Source organism: Triticum dicoccoides, chromosome 3B, assembly GCF_002162155.2.
Source record: "Triticum dicoccoides isolate Atlit2015 ecotype Zavitan chromosome 3B, WEW_v2.0, whole genome shotgun sequence".
NCBI classification, from domain to species: Eukaryota; Viridiplantae; Streptophyta; class Magnoliopsida; order Poales; family Poaceae; genus Triticum; species Triticum dicoccoides.
The window spans coordinates 756747449-756756604 of record NC_041385.1 but is presented as its reverse complement, the minus strand read 5'-3'; the positions used below and the strand labels follow the sequence as shown (position 1 = coordinate 756756604).

Genomic DNA, 9156 nt, shown 5'->3' with positions numbered 1-9156 from the left:
CACTTATGATGGCACGAAGGACCCGCTTAACTGGCTCAACCAGTGCGACCAGTTTTTTCGTGGGCAGCGCACGCTCGCGTCGGAGCGCACTTGGCTGGCATCCTACCACCTCCACGGTGCAGTCCAGACATGGTACTATGTCCTCAAGCAGGACGAGGCCGGCTTGCCTTCGTGGGAGCTCTTCCATGAGCTGTGCCTCCTTTGTTTTGGGCCGCCGGTCTGCAGGAGCCACCTGGCCGAGTTGGGCCGCCTTCCATTCAACTCTGTGGTGCAAGACTACACCGACCGCTTTCAGGCCCTGGCGTGCCACGCGTCCGACGTGACGGCTCACCAGCGGGCCGAACTCTTCGTCGGTGGTCTGCTAGATCATATCCGCATGGATGTCGAGCTGCAGGGACCCCAGGACCTCCAGACGGCCATGTACTACGCTCACGCATTCGAGCGCCGCGCGGTGGCTGTGCAGGAGGCATCACCGTCCCGGGCCACTCGGCCGCTATCCGGACCAGATGTTCCCGTGCAGGGTCGGCCTGCTCAGGCTTCCGCGGCACCCCTCGCTGCGACCGCGGCGCGCTCGTTCCGCCGGCTAACCTCGGCCAAGCTACTCGGTTGTCGTCGCCAAGGGTTGTGCTTCAACTGCGACGAGCCCTACACGCCCGGTCACGTCTGCCCGCGAATCTTCTACCTGGAGGTTGCAGACTACATTGAGCGGATCAATCTTTTTGTTCTGCAAATTTTGATATATTATATGTATTTTTCTGAATTAGGATGATTTAGTTATGATTTTTCCAAGTTTGAAAATTGCCATATAGTCCCGGTTTGTGTCTCCAACCGGGACTATAGGTTAGACCCCTTTAGTCCCGGTTTGTGGCACGAATCGGTACTAAAGGTTGGCTCGTGGGGCCCCGGCCTGACGCCAGCCTGCCACCACCCTTTTAATACCGGTGCGTGGCACGAACCGGTACTAAAGGTTCAACACGAACCGGCACTAATGCATAGCCGTTCGAACCGGTACTAATGGTACCATTAGTACCGGGTCAAAATCGAACCGGGACTAATGTGTCTCATATAAGGTCCTTTTTCTACTAGTGCCCGTACGCCCGGTAAGTGGGAACGGGCGCGTGGGGGGCCGCGCCGAAGTGCACCGGCGGCGGGGCGACGACGGACTGGCCGGAGGGCGCCGGCGGCGGAGCCGCACCAGAGGGCGTCGGTGGCGGGACGGCAAAGGCGGCGGCGGATGGGCCGGTTGACGCCATCGCTGGTCCGACGGCAGCGGCTGTGCACACGTAGCTGCTGGACTGTCACGTAGCTGGATTTAGAACCCTGGACCAAATCCTCCCGTAGCTGTGCACACGTACGTGCACTATCATGCAAGCAAGCAGACAGACTGGTTGATGGATGCGTTGGCTAGCTAGCTTTTCTATGGATCGAAACAATCTTGGACCTTCGTTGGCTAGCTAGCTTTGCATGGGCTCCTGGTGATGCTTCGCTGGCAAGCAATGCGGGTTGGCGATGGACGAGCGGCTGGCAGGCGGGCAGCGATGCGGTTTGGCGAGCTGCAACTATGCGGTTTAACGGGCTGGCGGGGCGAGCTAGCGGCGATGCGATCGTGCGGGCTCGGGCGCACGGGAGTTGGCGAGGGCGAGCGACGATGCGATCGTGCGGGCTCGTGGGAGGAGCGGCGGCTGGCGCGGGAGATCGCGCGGGCAGCGGCGGCTGGATGGCGGCGGCGGCGACGACGCGCACGGCGGCGGTGGCGGCGGAAGCGAAAAAAAAGACCTAAAAAACTGATATCATGTATGAGATTATGATTGCACAACATATTGCTCTTTTCCTTCATATGCATGCTCCTCGAAACGTTCACTGGGCTGCCGTCAAACGGATTCTCCGCTATATCTATGGCACTATGGATCTTGGCGTCACGCTTCACGCCTCCGCCGACACCGCCCTCACCGCCTACTCCGATGCAGACTGGACGGGTTGCCCTGACACTCGTCGCTCCACTTCGGGCTATTGTGTCTACCTTGGACCCTCACTTATCTCGTGGTCGTCCAAGCGATGGGCGGATATTGAGGCAGCCACCGCACCAGAGGGAGACCGCAAGATGGAGAACCGTGCGTATCGTGCCGGGCTTGACGACCGGAGCGAAGGTGTCGGTGAAGTCAATGCCAGCACGCTGTCGGAAGCCACGAACGGCCCAGCGCGCTTTGTAGCGATCAAGGGTACCATCAGGACGGAGTTTGTGTTTAAAGAGCTACTTCACGGCAATCACGTTGGCGTGCCGGGGACAGGGAACAAGCTGCCACGTCCGGTTGCGCAACAGGGCGTCAAACTCCTCTTGCATTGCAGCCATCCAGAGCGGGTCATGAAGAGTGGCTCGAACGGAGGACGGTAACGGCGACAGCTCAGAGGTGGACGCCGCATGGACGTAGTCGAGCGCCAGACGGCCATGTACTACGCTCACGCGTTCGAGCGCCGCGCGGTGGCTGTGCAGGAGGCATCACCGTCCCGGGCCACTCGGCCGCTATCCGGACCAGATGTTCCCGTGCAGGGTCGGCCTGCTCAGGCTTCCGCGGCACCCCTCGCTGCGACCGCGGCGCGCTCGTTCCGCCGGCTAACCTCGGCCAAGCTACTCGGTTGTCGTCGCCAAGGGTTGTGCTTCAACTGCGACGAGCCCTACACGCCCGGTCACGTCTGCCCGCGACTCTTCTATCTGGAGGTTGCAGACTACATTGAGGAGGACGCCGTCGCTGCCGACCTGACCGCCCCAGCTGTCGTGAAGGTGTTTGACGCTGGTTGATCACCTCGAGGAGTTCAGCAAGCGCTTCCCCACCTTACAGCTCGAGGACGAGCTGTTTGTGCAGGCGGGGAGAAGTGTTATGACCGTCATATTAGGGGCTTAGCCCAGTGGGTTGTCGCCCGAGTTATCTTATCGTTATTAGGGGCTTAGCCCGATTATCTTATTGTTTGCTTAGCAGTCAAGTAAACCTCTCTATATAAGGAGGGGAGATGTATCAATCTAATCAAGCAAGAAACAATCATTATTTGCTCGGCTTCCCTTAGGGAGCCAGGAGACCTAACCCTAGCCGCCTCTTGCGCCGCCGCCGCCTCTCCATCTCGCGCACGACGGTGCCTTGCCGTTGGCGACTGCGAGCTTCGCCACGTCCAACCCCCTCCTTCCCCTACAACCACCGGCCTAGACCCGGTAGAACCCTAGTTTCTACCAGCTTGGTATCAGAGCACTGACTTCACCGACACCTTCGCTTCGGTCGTCAAGCCCGGCACGATACGCACGTTTCTCCACCTTGCGGTCTCCCGTTCCTGGCCCATGCACCTTGCGGTCTACCTTGCACCGGTGTTATGGCGTTGCTAGGAGGGCACGAGAGGGCCGGCCGGGGGCCTTTTGCGCACGGCCAGGCAAGAGGGAAGGGATTTCCTTCTTAATTCTTGCTTGATTAGATTGATACATCTCCTCTCTTTATATAGAGAGGTTTACTTGACTCCCAAGTAAGGCTTACTTGACCCCTAAGCAAGCGATCCTTATCTCTAATTAACCCTAAGACTAATGGACCCATTAGGGTTTAGATTGATACATCTTCTCTCTTTAAATAGAAAGGTTTACTTGACTCCCAAGCAAGGCTTACTTACCCCTAAGCAAGCGACCCTTATCTCTAATTAACCCCAAGACTAATGGGCCATTAGGCCCATTACGTACTCTAACAGCATAGAATAGAAAAGGAAGAAAAAACCATAGCAACCACCAGCAATGTTGCTATACCAATCAAACATTCCCTGAAATATTCATCAGGTAAAAGCAACACGGGTATTTATGGTTTATTCAGTTGATGACATCGAATGATACTAGTGAACGCACAACACATCAAACCTCTCCATCGCCGCCGCTGTCTCCTCTTTTATTCAGTGGTGTATTTAGTGCTATCTCTGCCCCCAGAAAGGCAAAAGAGAAAACTAAATTGCCCGTATCTATACATATGTGTGGAATGCCTATGTATATACGTTGACCCTAAGGTATAACGGTCAGTGTGTCCGATGAGGCGACTCATTGTTCAGCATGCCATCCTGTATTGTTGAGCTCACTCTGAACATGGATGCCATCGTTATTGTTCTTCAGGAAGGCAGAGTACCAGCGACCAGAGAGCCTGGCTTGCCGTGGCAGGGTCTCGTCGTCGAAATCGACACGGTACAGGCCGTACCGTGCCTGATACCCTGACAAGTACTCGAAGACGTCCAAGAAGGCCCAGGCGAAGTAGCCTTTCACATTGACTCCATTCCTGCAGAGGCAAACAGCTTCATGGTGACCTCTGAACTCTAAAGTTTTTGTGACTGGAGCCCCAATTGCATGAAATTATGTGGATGGGGAATAACACGAGGATAGTTTTAGGTTAATTACTGGCCTTATTGCAGCCAATGTACTCCCTATGTAGCTCTTCAAGTAGTCAGTCCTGTCGGTGTCGACGAGGGTGTCATTACTAGATGATTGACCTGAAGAGAGAAAACAGAGTGGGCAAAAGATATCAGTCAGATATGTATCAACTGCAAACCGACGATGATGTCTGTAAACATTGACATGATTTTAGATAGAATGATTGAACTAGTATGTTTTTTTTCTTTTTTGGAGATCATTGTAATCAGGAACTAGACCGACTTGCCATTCTCTTGGATATAAATGGGAATGTCCCCGTAGGCTTCTTTCAAGTACAGTAGCACATGTTGCAATCCTTCGGGGTCACTTGGAAAAGACGTTGGGGGAGCCTGCATTCACAAGAAGTCGTTCTTCTTCATGTCATAACTTGCAAGACAGACACAATCCCAGTATTGCTCAATTGCATGACCTTCAAGTGTATTTCATTATTTTCTGGTATCTCGTGTAAGATTAGAATTCCAAATTTAATGTTTCATGTAAAAGAACAGCTGAACCCGGTAGTATCTGACAAACACAATCATTGAAGAACTTTACCTTACCGGCTGGCGGGTCTGTTTTAGAAGCTGCACCGATGAAACATATATTTTGTTAGATGTGCCATTTGGAAAAAGAAATCTCAGATTGTAAATCTGCTTCAGAAGCGTAACGAATTTCGTCAGTTAATATATTGACAATTTGAACCTTCTGTTTGCATCATTATCTTGTCAGTAGATAAAGGGAACACATTGCCCACTACTGCTGCAGTTCTGCTACAAAAAAATATGAACACTAAATCAAGATGCTTACCTTTGTAGCTAATTGACAAGTCTGCTGTATAGTCGCGAGCGCCTTTCTTTAAAGGGAGATCATTCACATAGACAGAATAGTAGTGATTTATCCCGATGAAATCTGCACTACCAATTATAGCTTCAGACTGGATTCTTGTGAAGGATGGAAGACGCGAACCAACAATTTTCTTCATTCTTTCAGGATAATCTCCAGACATCAAGGGCTCTAGTATCCTAAAAGACAGCACACGCTGGTTAGTTCTGCATTCCTGGAGCGAAGGTAGAGTAAAGATAACATACCAGCCCAAAAAGAAGTCCAAACATCTTTTTGTTGCTTCTAAATCTGCCGTAGAGTTTGTCATAGGATAAGGCCAAAGGGAGTAAATACTTAGGCCGACAACCCCCTTTTGCATGGCCTACATGCAAAACTTCTTTTATGGGCAAATAAATATTTTTATATGAATATACATCATGAGAAACTAAAAATAGTGTTTCTCAAAAAAAAACTATAAGTAATGTATTTGTGCAGATAATCAGACCTTATGTTGAGAAATTCAAACATGTAATATGCCAACAAACTACTCCCTCCGTCCCATAATATAAGAGCGTTTTTTACACTAGTGTAGTGTCAAAAACTCTCTTATATTATGGGACGGAGGGAGTACAATTGATAGTGTTTGACCCCCAAATATCAGTATGACAGTATATGGTTAGACAATACTTTCTCCTTAAAGCAATATATGGTCAGACACTACTTTCTCTTTAAAATAATTTCCTTTTTGAAGAATATACAGTTAGACAATACTGATATTTCAGAATTTATATTAGATAGCAACATAAACCTTACTAGCTTATTATCACAGAGAGGCACTTGTTTTAATTTTGGGCCCAAAATCACTCACTTGAAATTTTTCTCTGTAAAGCCTAGTTGCCGATGCATGCGCCAATAGCATGTTATGAGCTGCTATATATGGTTCCACAGTTGAGTCACCCACGGAACATTTTGTAACTCCAAAAGGATCAGAGCAATGTCCTGGTGCGATCCCTCCGATATCTAAGATCCCATCGCACCCACATTAGGTTCATCTATCGTAGTCCAGTAGGTGACCCTGTCTCCAAACTCCCTGAAGCAAACATCTGCGAATGCTGTGAAATCCTCCCTGCATTTTGCAGTAGCACACCTCTGAGGAAATATTAATACTAGGAAAGTAGGACCCTCTCTGACATTTTAAGATCCTGAGGAAGGTCATCACTACAAGGGAGAAATTCTGGAATCTTACACAATTCTAGGGCTTAACCATCCTCCATACTCATCTTCCAGCATTTGAGGGTACTCAAGCTGGTAAATCATAATATGGACTTGAATCCCTGAGGAAACACGATGGGCACACATAAGTTTAGATAGTGGAGACACAGGAAAGCAGTATATGCATTTTTTTTTGTGTTGATCATTTACTAGGCTACTGACATAAAGATCTTTTCTGCAATTATACTCCATTTATATACTACAGAAAATAGACATACCATGTTGCACTAGCGCATCTATTAGGCTGTTGTAGTACTCGAGCCCTTTTGGATTGATAGCTCCCCTGCCATCTGACAGTCTCATTAGAGACTAACAATCAGTTTAAATTTTGTGCTTTTCTAGTATAGTGCAAACGGAGATATAATGAGAAGTACTTTTACCTGGGATTAGCCTTGACCAGGAGATAGAGAATCGATATGCCTCTAGGTTCATGTCAACCATGAGCTTCACATCATCCTGAAAGATGATATTCAGTGTGGTTAAAACAGAATGTCTAAATATTCAGTGTGGAAATCACCACACTTCAACACAGCAAAATAAAATAAAATTGATTGATAGATAGTAAGGATAAGTTTTACTTTGTTTTTGGCAGAGAAGAGAAAATTAAGGAACTAGAAAGAGCTTGTTAGGTTCAGTTTGGTAGCACTAGCAGACGGCTGCATAGTACTACTACATCCTTTGCTTAAAATCACTGCAATCAGCAGGGCAAATCAGCCATGCAGAGCCCCCCAAAATGACCAGATTTAAAAGCTTGTAGCCTTGTACCTACCTTGTACTTGTGGTACCCGTCGGCAGCGACGTCACCTACGCTTTTATCCGCCATTTTCCCTGCCGTCAGAACAAGAAAAATCAGCACGAACCTGACAGGATAATTACCTGCTCAAACATCAGCGTCCCCGTTTTTTATCTTGGTCCAAAATCAGCACGAACCTGACAGGTTAATTGGTTAGTTACCTGCGTGAGTGAAGGTATCCCAGATGCTTGGGCTCCTGCCGTCCTCAGCCACGGCACCCTCATACTGCAGCCAAAGAAAACCCCGAAAGGCTTAACTGATTTGGGCAAGAAAATACGTATTAGCCAATTAGCCATTCAGATTGTTGGGTCATGGTTGTTGCCTGGTAAGCGGAGGTGGCGGCTCCGAAGACGAATTCCGGCGGGAAGTCGGTCCGTTTGTAGCCAAGAGCAGGGGCCGCGCCATGGGCGGCGGAGAGAAGCAGCAGGAGCAGCGGCGAGAAGAGGGCGACGGAAGCCATTACTTTGCTGCCCTGCAGCCACCCAGAACCCACCAGTGTCTGTTCGCAGGAGGATAAGGCGCCTACCGCTTCACAATGGGCTCGCACTGCTCCACCACGTTTTGGATTTCGTTTTCCTGGTATGGTACGAGAAACGAGAATGCTGTGGTGCGGCCACCGCTTGTGTGCTCGCTTCTGGAGAAGTCAGATCACCTCCCGGATCACATGAAGCTCGTTTAAAAAGTACTGTATAAATAAGGGCGCTGATGGATTGAGCGGTGGAGGGTCACCTTCTACCACTACAACACATGCCGTGTTGCAGAAAATTTTCGCACTACCGGTTATGTTGCGCGAACCAACCTGTGGTTGGATAGTTAGGTGGACAGTGATATCCTCAGTTAACCAGGGTTTAAATTCTGTTACTCGTATTTATTCTGGATTTATTTCAAAATTTTCATCGGCACGCGTTCAGTGGGAGGAGACGTTCCCGTCGAGTACGAGACGCCTACGGTGACTTCGTAAAATCTCAAGATGATATGTCGGCTCAGTCTCTCGGAGGTGCTCATAGAGGTAAGTTGTTCGTGTGTGCGTTCATAGGGTGAGTGTATGCTCGCATATATGAGCGCTTGCGTCTGTACTTTGTTTAGAAAAACATGGGTTATGTTGCGGAAAATTTTGCAACATAGGTCAAGTAGGAGATTATTTTTGCAACAAATGTCTTTTATTACAGTTTCCTTTTGCGACAGGGGTCTTGTTGCAATTTTTTTGGCAACAGAGGTCTCGTTGGAATTTATTTTGTTTTGCAATAGAGGTCTTGTTATATATTTCTTTTCCTTGTGGAAGAAATTGTTGTAGCGAGCAGCAAGCAGCGACCACGTCGGCCGAAAGAAAGGCCGATGCTCCCTGGGGACAACGATGGACGCAACTCCTCGCGGTGGACGCAGACGCCAATGCATCCCAGGCCAGCGAATGCAGCTATAGTTCGACGCACCGCGATGGGCGACATTCATGGTGGAGGCGGGCGGCAGCGCCCACGCCGGCGACCTCGTCCGCGTGCTGCCATCGGGGGGAGGGGGTCAGGGGCGTCGGTTGAAGCAGCGCGAGGAGGCGTCGTCATGACGGGAAGCTTGGGAGGAGCAAGGGTGGTCACTACTCTCATGGGGATCCAGATCCAGATCCCGCAAAACACGGGTTGTTGCGGTGGAGAAATTGCAATGACTCAGTTGTGAAATCTAGTCTAAGGACGTGGTCGGTAGTTCACCACGGCTGCAAAATCCTCAACTCCGTCGCCCGATTCCAGCCTCCAGCTTCCCACGAAAAATCCAGGATCGAGCGATCCGTTCGGCGCTGCAGCTTCTCGTTGCCAGCGATGGACGATGTAAAAAGGCCAGAAAGTGCCTGCTCGGCCCG

General features: G+C 50.0%; 1 pseudogene; it reads right to left on the bottom strand.

Moving 5' to 3' along the window:
- Window positions 1–3766: 3766 nt before the first annotated feature.
- LOC119278306 lies at window positions 3767–7919 on the bottom strand (annotated as a pseudogene).
- Window positions 7920–9156: the final 1237 nt, after the last annotated feature.